We start from the raw sequence: 16,098 nt of genomic DNA, 5'->3' as shown, positions 1-16,098 counted from the left end.
ACGATCAGTATGCAAGACAAGTTTTTCACTGTACCTCAGTACCAGTGACAATAATAAACAAATACCAATACTTGATTTTCAATAACATTCAACTTTTCATAGAAGTTAAAGAAGTAGTGCACAAGAAAGCATGGAACTCGGTATTACTTGGACGGAATGCAGCATACACTTGCCAGAACAATACGGAGATTAAATTACAAGGAGAGCTTATAATAATTTCCAATTTTTTTCACTAGAATTTCAAAGGTTAAGGTGTGATCACATGTTTTCAAGGAATGAAGGTGCACTCTTTGAATATGTGGAAACTTTTTCTCCTGGTTGGAATATCCAGGGCAATGGATCAGAGTCAAAGAATTAGAACCAGACTTTCAGGGGTGAAGTTAAGAAACACTTCTGCATTCACAGTGGGAGAAATTTGGATCCCTCTTCTGGAAATGATGACGTACGTCAGGTGAATTGCTAAATGTGAAATCGTTGGGCTTTGATTAAACAGAAAGAAGTGTGGGACAAATGTCAGTGAATGGAGTTTGGTGGCAGATCAAACCTGAGGAGCTGATGGACTACTCTGGTTCAGATGTTTCTACAGTAACCATAGATATTAAAATATGGGCCAATGAGTGAGATCTGGTTCAAAACCCACTTCTCCCTTAGCATACAAGTTAATGGCCAGTCCTCCATTGTTGGATTACAAGAGACCTGGGTCCTTCCTTTTTAATTACTTGTCCACGGGACACAGACATCACTGGTATAGCATGGCCAGTGTTTATCATCCATCCCTAAATAACCCTGGAATTAGTGGATTGCTTGGCCAATTCAGAGAACAGTCAGAAGATAATAATCATAAGCCCAGCCAAGTGAGGGTGGCAGGAACCAGTCTAGAAGCTTCATTGTTTCCACTGATAGCAGATTTTTATTCCTGAATTTTGTGTTTAATAATTTTATATTCCAATGGCTGCTGCGGTGGGATTTGAACTCATGATTCTGATTCAGATTAGTTTATTGTCTTATACACCAGGGTGCAATAAAATTCCTTGCTTGCATGGAGCTCACAGAGTAAACAATAAATACAGCAACGAGCACACAACAACAGAACAGTGCAAAGCATAGTATTGCAATCTGAAGTAGTGCAAAAAGAAATGCTCAAGTGATAATAAAGGAATAGAGTTAAAAGTCTGAGGATGTGGCAGCACTACCAGGTAGGGGATGTGAATGAGGTGATTGGATCAGGAGTCTGACAGCAGTGGGGAAGAACCTGTTCTTGAGTCTGGATGTCTGGGCTTTCAAGCTCCTGCATCTTCTCTCAGAAAGTAGAACTGAGTTAGCCTGGATCTCCCGGTAGTTCTCCAGTAACTTGACCTCTTTGCTACATCAGCCACTACGTTTAGTTCTCAGTACAATGCATTCATATCTTCCTCGTCCCTTTTTTTTTGAGGCTTTTTTCCCCACTGGGAAATTGAATTGACCAATGATAGATGCCAGACTGAGCACCTGTGCAACCAAGTGATGGCTCGCTTTCTCAGATAACACAGGGAGGATGCAAATTTCCTTCAAAATAAATGAAATGCATTCCTTCACCAAGTATCAGCAGTGCAGTTACTAATGGCAATTTTTAAAGAGCTCTCTGTGGGTTATACTGGTAAAATTATAACTTTATTTTGATGCTGAGGTTAGACCTGTAAATTCCCATCCAAAACTTTATTCGTAAAGGGCATGTGGGTGTAGATTACATATGGCTCTGTTGCTATGGGTTACAAATCCTTTAAGCCCTGCTTGCCATTTTGAATTAAAATAGAGCGATCGGGAGTGAAGGAGATTTGCAGCCTATGGAACCAAATACGACGTTACTGAGAGAGAAGAAGATAGTAACCATGAGAGAACTTTGAAATGAAATTTTTAGCTCTGATGTTTCGGAGCCTAACAATTTAATTACACATTTTGGCTGTTTTATTTATTTGCCTACAGGATATGGATGTTCCTGGCAAGGCCAGCTACTGTGGCCAACTAATCATTCTCTGAGCTGAAGGACTGGGGTCAACTGTAGCCCAGATCGGGCAAGGATGGCAGATTTGCTTAGCGTCATGGAGTCCTACAGCATGGAAACAGTCCCTTCAGCCCATCTAGTCCATGTTGATCATCAACCACCCTTTTACACTAATTCTACATTAATCTCATTTTTATCCCCTGCACATTCCCTTCAATTCCCACGACTCACGTGCTGCCAATTAATCTGCCAACTCACATATCTTTGGGATGTGGGAGGAAGCAGAGCACCAGGGGAAACCCATGCAGTCAGAGGGAGAACGTGCAAACTCCACACAGACAGTCCCCAAGTCAGGATTGAAGCGGGTCTCTGTCCCAGAAAGAATTAGTGAAGCAGGTGGGCTTTTACGACAAAGATCTTATGGTCAGCATTACTGATGCTAGCTTTTTTATTCCCCATTTATTAAGCATTTGAATTTAAATTACTGAAGGCCTTCAGTACTTCAACTCAATGCCACCATATTCTTCCATAGTCCAGAGAAAGGTCAAGTCCAACTTTGTTCAAAAAAATAAAGTAGGAATTTTCCTTTTCTGGTGCTCCTGGTTCAGGCAAGGTTTCCCCCTCCTCGCTTTACTTTCAACTTAGAAAGAGAAATAACCAGATGGGCACATCCATTCCTGATGTGAAGTGGAAAACTCCCCTCCCATATTAAAAGGAAGAACATCTTGTATTTCTATTGCACCCTTCACATCCCTCTCTGGATGCTGCAGAGTGCTTTATAGCAAATGAAGGATTTTGTGGGCACTAAGGAACCATAAAATAATACCGACCAGGTAATCACCTTAGTTCTGCTGAATGAGAGATAAATATTGGTAAGCTCACCTAAAATAAATGCCCAGCTCTTCAAAATAGCACCGGGATCTTTTAAATCCACCAGAGAGAGCAGACAATTTCAACTCTCGTTTGAAAGGCAGCTCTGCCATGGTGTAACACTGCTCTGGCAGTGGTAGACAGGATGTTTCTGCTTGACTCTCAGGAGTGGGACTTGAACCCACAATCTTGTGACTTCAAGACAAATATCTTACCAACTGAGCTATAGCTGACTATACACACAATTCAATCAACTGCGATTAACTGCCTGCTTTTGATTCTCATCTATAGGTGTCAATCAATTCCTTAAAAGTCAGAGAGAAGTTGCATTTACATAGCACCATGCTTAACTTCAAAAGCATCCCAAAGTTTATACAATAAAAAAAAACACATTTTGAAATATTGTAACATGTTTGAATAAACTGTCACACGATTTGGCCATAGATCTCATGTTAATAATAACTAGGTCGTACTTTTTTTAAACTAATGTTGGTGAATTATAAATGCTATACAGGACCTCCTGTCCATCTTCAGAGGGTGAGATGGGAAGTGATGCTTCATGGTGTTTAAGAGGGTGCATATACATCTATGATTTAAAACTGGATTTATTCTGGAATCGTTTGGCAATCTGACCTTGATCTCTACTGCAACACCTGAAAGTGGATCCTTAAATTGGACAGAAATTGTTAAGTGTATTAAAAACATTTAAAAGAATATCTCCCAAGGAGCAGATGGAGAAGAGAAAGATAGAGGTCTCCGTCTTACCCAGCGATTAATTGGGATCCCACCACTGCCTTGGCAAGTAGACTCCTGCCAACCTTCTCAAACTGATACACTGGAGTTGGTGGACTTTGGGTGTGAGTCATGGAAATGAGATCTTCTCTCTCCTTGATGTTTAAATACACTCCGTCAGGTCAACCACCATCACAGTCAATGTTAACTTAATTCCAGGGAGGTCAGATAGTCCCTCCACTCTCTGGATTTCAATATTTAAAGTTTTTTTTCTCATATTTTGCTTGTGACGTAGAACAAAGCCATTTGGCCTATTGAGTCTATGCCAATTCTCAAAGCAATTCCATCAAACTTCATTCATGTACTTCCTTCCATCCGGTCCACCTTCACAGCGTGTTAAATCAGGAAGACTAACAGTATAGTCCAGGATGCCTGCCACCCTGGCCATTCCCTTTTCTCTCTTCCACCTCCTGGGAGAAGATACAGGAGTTTGAAAGCCCGGACATCCAGACTCAAGAACAGCTTCTTCCCCACTGCTGTCAGACTCCTGAACCAGTCACCTCTCTCACATCCCCTTCCCGGTGATGCTGCCACGGTCTCTGTCTCTTAGTTCCACCCCACGGTTATTCTGTTATTGCCACTTTAGCATTTCTTCTTGCATGACCTCAGTTTGCACACTATACTTTGCACCATTGTTGTTTTGCGTTCGCTGTATTTATTGCCGTACTTATTACTACCATGTAAAAAATATCATTACATTCACGTGAACCTGGAATTTCATTGCACCCTGGTGTACATGACAATAATATGAAGCAGAATCCTTATCCCCTGCACATTTCCTTGTGACTCATGCCCATTATTCTTCTGATTCTTCCACCACTCACCTACATGAGAGGGAATTCTCAGCGGCCAAATAACTACCCAACCGGTACATCTTTGGAATGTGGGAGGAAATCAGGGCACCCGGGGGAAACCCACAGGGTCACAGAAAGAACACGCAAACTTCACCCAGACAGCACCGGATCGAACCAGGGACACTGGAATTGAGAGGCAGCAGGATCACACTGCCCGGATGTCATCCTTCACGGTCTTCAAGAATTATGTATCTAAAGTTATTTGTTTTAATCCACCTCCTCGTTGGCAATGGCACATCTTGCTTTTGTATCACATTTTTAATATGGGGAGATGAAGCTTCTTAGCAGTTTTATCGAACAACAGTTGTCATCCAGCCATATCAAGAAATATTAGAACAGATGACCGATGGCTTGATAAATGAGGAAAGAGAAATAGGGAGATGCAGAGATTTAAGTAGGAATTCTAGATTCTAGTGTTAAGCCTCAGGCAGGGAAGTTGCAAAAGGCGGTGCAATAGAATCAGGGAGTCAGCCAGCAACTGAAGAGTGCAGTGATTCTGGAGGGGTGTAGGAATTGAGGAGGTTAATGAGTAGGAGGGGTGAGATGATGGGGAGGGGGGAGTTTAAGATCAGGCATTACCGTATAGAGAGCCATACACGCCAGCAAACGTTTAGCATGCCTTTAACTCCACAAGATATCTTTATTAGTCATTGAAACACACAGTAAAATACATCTTTTTGCGTAGTGTTCGGGGGGGGGGGGGGCAGCCCGCAAGTTTCGCCGCGCTTCGGGCGCCAACATAGCACGCCAACAACTTCCTAACCCGTACCTCTTTGGAATGTGGGAGGAAACCCACGCAGACATGGGGAGAACATACAAACTCCTTACAGGCAGCTGCTGGATTTGAACCTGGGTCGCTGGCGCTGCAAAGCGTTACGCTAACCGCTACACTACCGTGCCTGCGATTCACCTGGATGTTGCTAGGATTGGAGGATTTTTGTCATGGGGAAGAGATTGGGCAGACTGGGCTTGTTTTCCCTGGATTGAGGGAGTGATCTGATGGAAGTATATAAGATTATGAGAGGCACAGATAGGGTAGACAGTCAAAATCTTTTATTTTCCCCGTGATAGGTGTATCGAGAACAAAAGGCTTAAGGGAGAGGAAGGAGTCTTAAAAGGAGATCCAAGGGCAAGAACACAGTGAGTGATTTCTGGAACATGCTGCCGGAGGATGTGGTGGAATCAGATACAGTCACTAGGTTTAAGAGGCATTGAGACAGACACTTAAATAGGGCAGGCATACAAGGTTGGAATAAGTGTGGAACTTGTGGGAAGCAATTTCCTTTCACACTAATGTCATAATTACAGAGTTAGTGCAGCCTGGAATCTCAGTCAGGGTGTAGTGTTAACACAGGGGAGTCAGTGCCCCGGAGAAGGAAGTCTAACTCCGCTTTACTATGGATAAGATAAGAAGTCAATTGGGATTGAGATCTACGAGTTTAACATTGCACAGAACCTGATCCAGCTTGCTGTATGAATGCACAATTTCCTCTACTCCAACTCTGGTCACTAAAAGCAAACTTTTACTTTAAGTTATTTTTTTTCCTCCTAAAATTTTAGCCGAAGTAAAGGGTTCAGTCTGAAATTTCATTTCTGATTTTCCTTATCCTGGGTCCAGGAATCTTTTATGATTAAGTTTATGTTTAAAAAATAATCCACAATCGATCTTTTGCATTTCACAAGGAATGTTAAGAATTAATAAACTGCTGTTGGATTGACAAAAGGGAATTTATTTCTCTTCATTTTCCAACATCTGTACCAAGAGCTGTTTTACCCTAGAAATAATTTCATTTAAATTTGCCTTTTGGCTCTTTATCACAAAGTAAACTCTATTTTAGTCTTCATAAAAGAAATGTAATTTTAATTTAATGGAGGAAAATTGAACTTTAAGCAACAAATATTTTCTTCCCCATTTTAATCAGCTAAAATGCACCTTATTGTATCACAGGAGAATACTTATTAAAATGCAATAAATACTGTATTGGCTGAATATGTAACAGTAATCACTCAGAGTAACACTGTTACGTAATTGAAGTGACAGAAGATCAAAATTTTGCACTGTGTCATGATCAATTACAAAGGCAAACACATTTTCATCGCAGTACATGGAAAAATAAAAATAACTACGGAAGCACAGGATATTTCACTGGTGACTTAGGAATGGTGACAGGTTGTTCTTTCATGAATGTAAAAGAGCCATAAACAAATACCAGAGCTTTGATTTATGAGTTTCTTTCACAGCAGTGAAGTAATGACTACTCCACACCACCACTGGTGAGACATTCTGCTCATTTTACGAGAGGATGGTCAATGGCACAACCTTAAGTACATTTGCAATGGATTCCCAGTGCCTGCTGCTGTTATTGACATCACATAAATTCTGTGTTTTAGATGCAAGGGCAGAAAGGTGCATTCTAGGTATTCTTAATCAGGTTCAGGCTGGGTGTAATAAAAAAAAATGGAAAGTGAGATTCAGTTTTCAGGTTCGTAATTATAAGAGGGCATAGGCTTCAGATCAGAGGCGAGAGAATTAAAAGGGACATCGGGGGCAGCTTCTTCATGCAAAGGGTGGTGCGTATTTGGAATGAGCTGCCAGAAACAGTGGTTGAGGCGGGCACATTAGCAACGTTTAAAATCCATCTAAATAAGTACACAGATAGAAGTTCAGAGGGCTATGGGCCAAACGCAGGCAGGTGGGACTAGCTCGCTGGGCAATACAGTCAACACGGACAAGTTGTGCCAACTCCTAAGACTTAGGACTAAGACTAAGTGACAAAGAATCTGCTGGAAGCTCAGCGGGTCAGGTAGCATCTGTAGGAGAAGAGGAATTGTCGACCTTTTGGGTCGAAACCCTGCATCAGGACTTCATCGTCTCCAATTGTAATTACAAGGTATGAGTTTAAGAGCACTCATTTGTTGGTGAGGCATCACTACTGATTTTCTCAAAATCAAACACCTGCAGATGCTGGAAATCTGATATAAAAACAGAAAATGCTGGAAACACTCAGCAGGTCAGGCAGCATCTGTGGAGAGAGAAAGAGTCAATGTTTCAAGTCAAGGATCCTCCATCACTCTGCTTTTACCACTGATTTTCTGACAAGTTGAATTAATGGTTCAGGAAATTTGGAGAGGGTTTCCCCTGTATACGACTGGCAGGTGAAGCTACACATGAGCTAACGTACCTTGTGTGTAGAATCGGGAGCAAAAAGCAGACTGCTGGAGGAACAGAGGGTCAGGCAGCGTCTGTGCAGTCGACTACCCATTTCCCTCCACAGATACTGGAAATAAATGGGCCTGAAGGCAGAAGGATGTAACTGGTGGAGTGTCCCAAAGATCAATTCTTAGTGCTCAATCATTTACAATTTCTGTTAATGGAGGAGGGGAAAGAGTGTAAGGTATCCTGATTTGCTTCTGTACCTTGTGTGTACTTAGTTAGCTTATTTTACTGAAGTAGTAATCCAGAGAATTGAACTACTCTGGATCTGAATGTACAGGGGATGGTAGTACAATGGTCAAGTTACCGAACTACTATCCAGAGGTCTGCAATGGTTGTTCCTGGGACACAAGTTCAAATCCTACTATGGCAACTAACAATCCTAAATGTAATTGCAATAAAACTGAAATTAGAGTGTAGTCAACCATGAAGCTATTAGAAGCAACCCGCAAAGGAGCTGGAGGAGCTCAGCGGGTCAGGTAGCATCTATGGAGAGAAATGGACAGTCAACATTTTGGGATGAGACCCTTCATCAGGACCAGCCAATCCTGATGAAAGGTCTCAACCCAAAACATCGACTACTCATGCAGGATAACATTGTGGGCCGAAGGGCTTGTACTGTGCTGTAATGTTCTATGTTCTATGAAGTGTGCTGCCATTACCCAGTCTTATGAGAATAGCTTAATAAAGAGCAGGAGGCCACAAGACAGGCCACAAAAATCAATTAAAAAGAACAGTGAGACACATACCTGGTCATCAGTGGCAGAATGTATCATCACTGTCAGCTGATCAGTGAGTATTTCTTCCCAGTCTCTTCTGATTGGCCAAGAGATTTAAATCATGGGATTTTATTGTAGCCAAGGAGTGTAGCAGGTTAAAATAATTAAATTCAATTCAAACTAATCTAATCAAATTAGATAATTAGAAAAGAAATGTCTGAGCAGACGATGTGTGGGAGCTGGGAACATGTGGTTCACTGTGATTCCATCTGCAGTAAGTGTTGGCTGTTGGAGAAACTTTGGCTCAGGGTCAAAGAGTTGGAGTCCAAACTTCAGAAACTATGACACATCAGGGAGGGGGCACATTACTGGACTTTGGTCAGAGGGTCAGGGACGGTTCCTCCTCTGTTAAAGAGGCAGATGGAGAGACAGAGGGTAGCCCTGGAGGAGCCTCAGTCCTTTCCTTTCTCCAATGAGTATGAAGTTCTTGCTCAGGACAAGGGTGGGGGTCATAGGGAGGATGTGCAAGCTGTCCATTGCACCTTTGGCACAGGGGGCCTCAGGTTGGGGGGGGGGGTGGGTTGGTGAGATATTAATGTGGAATTGGTTTGAGTGGAAATAAAAAAAATAACAGAGGAAGGAAGACAGGGGTAGGAGTGGTCTAGAGGCCCCCAGGGTGTGGAGAGTCTAGGATCAGAGGGCACAGCCTCCGAGTAAAGGGCCTCAGCTGCTAGATTCTTCAAGGATATAACAAGTAGAGTCGATAAAAAAGAAATCTGTAGATGTAGTGTATTTGGTTTTTTAGAAGGGTTGACAAGGTGCCACGTAAAAGGCTGGTGCACGAGATACAAGCTCATGGTATTGGGGGAAGTGTATTAACAGGGATTGAAGACAGGGAGTGGAAATAAATGGGTCTTAAGGCAGAAGGATGTAACTGGTGGAGTGCCCCAAAGATCAATTCTTAGTGCTCAATCATTTATGATTTCTGTTGATGGAGGAGGGGAGAGAGTGCAAGGTATCTTAGCTTGGTGATGACATAAAGATCACTCGGAAGGCATGTTGCAATGAGGATGTTTGGATTCTGCACAGGATATAGACAGGTTGAATGAGTTGGTGGTAACCTGACAAATAGAGTTTAAAGTGGGAGGTCGAGCACTTCGGTAAGAGAAATCAGAAATGGAAAAGAGAGAAAACAGGCTAGTTTTCAGTTCACCATCTGACTCCCACTCTGACCGCTCTGTCTGTGGACTCCTGTACAGTGATGCTCAACTCAGTCTGAAGAAATAACAACCCATCTTCTGTCTGGGCACATTGCAATGTTCTGAACTCAAACTCTCCAACTTCAGATAACTCATTCTGCCTGGATCAGACTGTTGCAAAACAGGTTTGAGGTCTCAGAGGCAAGGACTCTGAACACAGTCTTAGAGATAAATGATTTATTTACAGAAGACAAACACGGGGAAAGGGTAACGGGAACAACACACACGCACACGCACACAGTTGATAGCGAGCGTGGGAAAATCATAACAGGGTAAAATACACACACACACACACACACCCAATGGACTAGGTACAGACAATCAAGGAAAAACAATATGATACCTGCCACCCCTTGACTCAGTGCAGGCATAGCTCTGTGCTACCAGGAATACTAACTAAGATGCTCCCACCCCTTTTAACAGTGTACACCTCACCAACGATTTCTCCAGTGCTGTTTCACAGTGCTCAGCCTGGAGAGAAGCAGGGTCATCCTTTAGAGACAAAAGAGAGAGAGAGCCAATCATATGTGGCACTCTTTATGGTGCTGGAGGGCTGGGGGGGTCCAGCCCAGGTAATTTAAAAAGGCCAGTGGCCCAGTGCCAGCAAGGACTGATTGATCACAAAGGCCAATGGTCAGGTGTGCACTGATGGGTGGGGCGGGGCCAAACCTTGATTGGCAGTGGTGTGTCTTCTGACCAGGTAGGGGCAGTGCTGTCACGTGACAGCCACCACCCTCCACAATACACGGACTGAGCTGTATCTGCCTGTCTCTTCACATTTGTATAGTTTGGCCTCCTGGCCTTACTATCAGAAACATGTTCAACAGGCAAAGGTGCTCAGTCTGATCCTAACTGCTACTTAACTGCTATATTTACTCATCTGATCTTGCCCTACCAATGATATTGCCTTTGTTCTACCCACTCTTCTCCCACCTTTTCTGTTACTGAAGACTAACTTTTCTCTCTTACCCAGTTCTGATGAAGGATCCCCGATCTTAAACATTAACCGTCTCTCTTTCCACACATACTGAGCGTTTCCAGCATTTTCTGTTTTTATTTAAAAAAACTTAAGTTCAATTCCAATAACAGCAACTGGAGATTTTAAATTCAATTCGGCAGAGCCGGAATATAAATCAAACCTTAATAAAGTTGACCATCTTGTAACAACCCACCTAGTGCATTGATGTCCTTAAGGGTTGAAACGTGTGCTCCTTGTCTGCCATGTATGTGAAGTTAAATCGACAGCAATGTGGTTGACTCTTAGCTGCTCGTTGAAATAGCTGAGAACCTAGAGCAGTTCAAAGACTATTATTGGTGAGGGAGAGGGAAGAGCAAAAGATAGGAGCAGAATTAGGCCATTCGACCCATCGAGTCTGCTCCATCACTCAATCATGGCTGATTCTTTTTTCAACCCCACTATCCCGCCTTCTCCCCATAACCCTTAACCCCCTTACCAATCAATCTCTGCCTTAAATACACCCAATGACTTGGCCTCCACAGCCCTCCGTGGCAACAAATTCCACAGATTCACTACCCTCTGGCTGAAGAAATTCCTTCTCATCTCAGTTTTAAAGGGATGTTCCTAATGAATATAGAGTGAAGTAATAGAGTCAAAAGGGGTGATACAAGAAAAGAGACAGACAAGGTTAAGAGATTGTCAAAGCTGGGCAGGCCAAGGCTTTCTGGATCCTTCATCAGCAGGCAATTAGAAATATAACCTTTGTATGATTTTAATTTCAGTAATTGCGTTTGATTCTGCTCAGCTCACTTTAGGAGGTATGTGAATGTATTTGAGAGGGCAGACAAAAGATTTATTGGAATAATTTCAACAATGAGGATTGTGAGGTAGAATAACAGACAGGAGAAGGTTGAGAAGACATTCCTCATCAGTCCTGATGAATGTTCTCAGCCTGAAACATCGACTGTTCGTTTCCCTCCACAGGTGCTTCCTGACCTGCTGAGTTCCTCCAGCATTTTGTGTGTGTTGCTCCAGATTTCCAGCAACTGCAGAATCCCTTGTGTCTTCAACAGAGATGTGCAGGGTCATGACGTGTAGGCAGGATAGAGAGTTCCCATTAGCAGATGGGCCAAAGACCAGAGGCGTGGATAGATTGAAAATGTTGGGCAAAACTTTCCACGGGGAATATGAGGAAAAGAGAAATGCCAGCAATCATTCTGCCTTCTCCCTATCTGCAAAGGTGATGGAATCGGAGCTTTCAGTGTAAGGGGAAAGAGTGTGGGAGCCACCATAAATAATGGGATCAATACATTCCTTCTCGGCCAGAAATAATTCCATGCTTCTATGCACCGTCACAATGACAGGCTTTGGATCAGAGCTGGACAAAAAAGGCGTGGAAGTCTGCTGAGGGAGGCAATTGAACTTGTTGGTTAGTTTGAGATGGTTATGTAAAAGATCAAAGGCAGCACACGCCAAGATGCTTGTGGAACAGAGGAATCTGTTTGCTGGCTTTTAGCTCGAGGAAGTTACAGCCCTTCCAGATTCCAATGTAGTGCTGACAGAAAAGGCACAATGAGGCTTGGGGTTTAAAGGATGAGAGCGAGAGAGATAGATTGCTGTCAACATTCAGAGAGTCGTAGAGCAATACAGCGCGGGTACAGGCCCTTCGGCCCAACCAGTCCATGCCGACCATGGTGCCCACTCAGCTAGTCCCAATTTCCTGTGTTCGGCCCATATCCCACCAGGCCCCTCCCCTCCATGTACCTATCCAAGTGCTTCTTATATGATACCATTGTGCCTGCCTCAACCACTTCCTCTGGCAGCTCGTTCCATATACTCACCACCCTCTGTGTGAAACAGTTGCCCCAAAAATTCACAAGAAAATTAAATACAGCCGCTATAGCAATATAGAATGACGGGCTCTGGTAAAATAAAGATTTGAACTTTCACAAGCTTGGGGAACGCCAGGGGGATTTACAGCTAAAGAAAAGGTGTAATAGAGGAACTAGGAATGTACCACATGGCTTAAAAGTCTCACAACCAACCAGTGAACAGGATCAGTTTTTCTGGTGTTGGGGGTTAAATGCTGACTGGGATACTGAGATCATCTTCTCTGCTCTTGGATGAATAGCGCCATCAAAGATTTAACCTTCACTGAAACAGCAATCATGGCTTTAATGTGAAGACAGGTTCAAAGGGGATCTGGACAGACACATCGGGGAAGAGAATTTATAGAGGAGGGGAATGGGGCTGAAAAGATTACTCGATATGGAGCCAGAATGGCTTCAGTGGCCCAAAGGGCTTCTACGTGTGCTGTACCAGTTCTGTGAATAGTGTCTCTCGTGTAAAAAGTGCTGTTCTTAGTATTTTCAAATACCTGGTTTTCCCCTGATCTCTCCTTCACAAGAAGGAGAAAGAGAGAGAGAGATGGGGGGGGGGAGGTGGGGAGAGAGAACTTCAGCAATTTGGAAACAAAGGCTGAGGACATTTTTTCCCTCTCTCATTCTGTTTGGAAGGCTTGACATGGCTGGGAGCACTAGGCAGATATCTGGCTGGTTTCTCCTGTCAGTCTCACTGGGTGTTTCTGATCTGGCTTGTTGGAAAGGCATGATTCTGGCAAATGTGCCAATATCTGTCAACTATTACAGAAGCAGCACTGACCATCGATCCCGCAGAAAACAAAAAAAAAGCGCCAGCTTCTGTGAAACCTCTCCTTTTCTAAAATAAAATGTTTTATTTTCCTTTGACAAGCGTATTCCCCTTTTGCCATCTGATAACAATTAGCACCATGACGCATTTGCTTCTGTGGTTTGAATGATTGTTTTGCATAAGGGTTAGAGAGAAGCCCACAATATGAGGAGGATATTCTGCCTTTTAGTCAGTTGCAAAAGCCCCTAAGTCCTGCTGTAGGCGTCAGCAGACAATCCGCTCTTCCTATGTGGCCTGCTGATTAAAAAGAACTACATTAAACTGGAAATGGAGTTTACAAACAAGCATTTTCATTTTTAACCTAAATTATTACATGAAAGCAGATTAATACATCCAACTCCACTCCAAAAAATGTTTGGGAAGGTTTTACTGAGGCGGGATAGTGGCTGACTACATAGTTTTTCTATACTCGTGTGTGTCCTGGGAGCCAGCCAGAGGAAAGTAACTACTGCATTTATGTACTACAAGGTTCGTGCTGGGGCTTCACTGCAGTGTCCGTCCTCTCTTGCTAAACATTCTGTGGAGATGTGTTGCACCGGTTAAATGCAGAAACTTGAGGAGCAACAGATGAATTGGAAGTCTGTGACCAGTGGTGTACGGCAGGGATCATTGTTGTTTGTGATATATATCAACAGGCAACACACAAGTGCTTCCACATATATCAACAACTTGGATGTGAATGTAGTACGTATGATTAATAAATTTGCAGATGACATGGAAATTGATGATGTTGTGGATGGCAAGGAAGGTTGGTCTGAGACTACAGAAGGCTAGAGATCAGATGAGAACCAGGATGGAATTTAATCCTGATGAGTGCGAAGTAACGCATTTTGATAAGTCAAATGGAGCGGGACATATACGGTCAAAGGGTGCTAAGGAATGTTGGTAAACAGGGGAATATTGGGGTTCAAGTCCATAGTTCCCTGAAGGTGGCAACACAGGTGGATAGGGTGGTGAAGAAGGCATGTGGCATGCTTGCCATCATAGATCTGGGCATGTAATATAAAAGTTGGGACATTATGTTGCTTTACAAAACACTGGTTAGCTCACACTTGGAGCACTGTGTGCAGTTCTGGTCACCACACTATAGGAAGGGTGTGGTTGCATTGGAGACGATAGGAAGGATTGAAGAAGGACTAGGAAGAGATTGGACAGGCTGGGTTCATATTCCCTGAAGGAAAGGAGGCTGAGAGGTGACCTGAAGAGACATAAATGGAGTAGACCATCAGAATCTTATTCTCATGGTAGTGCTTTCGAAAACAAGAGAGTATAGGTTTGAGGTGAGAGGAAAGAGTTTTAAAGGGGACTTGCGGGGAAAGTTTTTCACACGCAGAGAGTGGTTGATATCTGGAACTCACTGCCAGAGGAGGTGGTGGAGTCAGATACAATCACTGTGTTTAAGACACATTTAGATACGCATTTAAATACCAAGGCATAGAAGGATGCAGACCTAATGCATGCAAATGGAATGAGTGTAGGTGGGCAAAAGGGTCATCAATGGATGTGATGGGCCGAAAGGCCTGTTCTGTGCTACACAACTCTACAACTCAAATGAACACTTCCAGTGGAATAAGTTGGTCTTATCAAACACATAACAGCATTGATAATGCTAGTAGCTGAGAGTTCCAGACAACTCATCCCTTCTTAGTAATTCTCACAGGTAGGGAGGGTACACATCATCAAAGGTGTCCTTCAGGGGTACATCAAGTGGCAGATCAAACACAATAACTGCCCCACCGGTGGAAATCTTGTCCTGCAGGGAATCTTTCAAAATCTGTTACAGCAATCTCACTTTTAGATACATTACTGAGGCAGAGAAAAACTGCAAATTGTTAAAGAATCTTCTGAAGCGGGGGCCTGCTAATGGTAGGTGTTTCTGTGGTAAAGAGTCACAGCATAAAAATACAGACCTACCCATTAGATGTTCGAAAAAAAACGGATATTGTAAGTACTCAGTAGGTCAGGCAGTACCTGTGGAGAGAGAAACAGAGTTAATCTTTCAACACAACTGCCTAAACCAATCCAAAACATTATCACCGTCTCTCCTTTCACAGATTCTACCTGACTTGTTGCGCTTTACCAGATTCAGTTTACAGCATCTGCAGTATTTTGCTTTTGGATTTCGATTAGATTTTTGCCATTTTATATTTTTTAATGGATGTTTACATCCAATTTAATTGCTGGTTAAAAAACCAACCGCTGGAGGAACTCAACGGGTCAGGCAGCATCTGTGGAGGCAGAGGGATGGTTGACATCTCAGGTCGAGACCCTGCCTCAGGACTGAGAGTGTGATGGGGAGATAGACAGTATAAGGAGGTGAGAGGGAGGGGTAAGATAGCATTAACTTTCAAGATTTGCTTAAAAACTCAAATGGATAATGGGACAAAGCTGGTTGGTTTAAAAAAAGTTAAAAACAAATCCAGCATAACTTACATCCTCTTGGTAGTTTTTTAAAGGCCAGCGTAGCGGTTAGCGTAACGCTATTACAGCGCCAGCGAACCGGGTTCAGTTCCGGCAGCTGTCTGTAAGGAGTTTGTACGTTCTCCCCGTGTCCGAGTGGGTTTCCTCCGGGTGCTCCGGTTTCCTCCCACATTCCAAAGATGTACGGGTTAGGAAGTTGTGGGCATGCTATGTTGGTGCCGGAAGCGTGGCGACACTTGCGGGCTGCCCCCAGCACACTCTACACAAAGATGCATTTCACTGTGTGTTTCAATGTACATGTAACCAATAAAGATATCTTAT

The 16,098-nt window shown here is 43.1% G+C and overlaps 1 long non-coding RNA gene across 1 annotated transcript in view; it reads right to left on the bottom strand.

The window, feature by feature from the left end:
• LOC127583493 (uncharacterized) overlaps window positions 1–8,506 on the bottom strand; it is a 36,217-nt gene extending 27,711 nt beyond the window's left edge. The window contains exon 1 of the long non-coding RNA XR_007958264.1: window positions 8,461–8,506. This is a non-coding gene — a long non-coding RNA (uncharacterized LOC127583493). The remainder of the gene's footprint in view (window positions 1–8,460) is intronic.
• Between the last annotated feature and the right edge of the window lie 7,592 nt (window positions 8,507–16,098).

Source organism: Pristis pectinata, chromosome 26 (assembly GCF_009764475.1).
Source record: "Pristis pectinata isolate sPriPec2 chromosome 26, sPriPec2.1.pri, whole genome shotgun sequence".
NCBI lineage: Eukaryota > Metazoa > Chordata > Chondrichthyes > Rhinopristiformes > Pristidae > Pristis > Pristis pectinata.
This window is presented reverse-complemented; position numbering and strand designations above follow the sequence as displayed.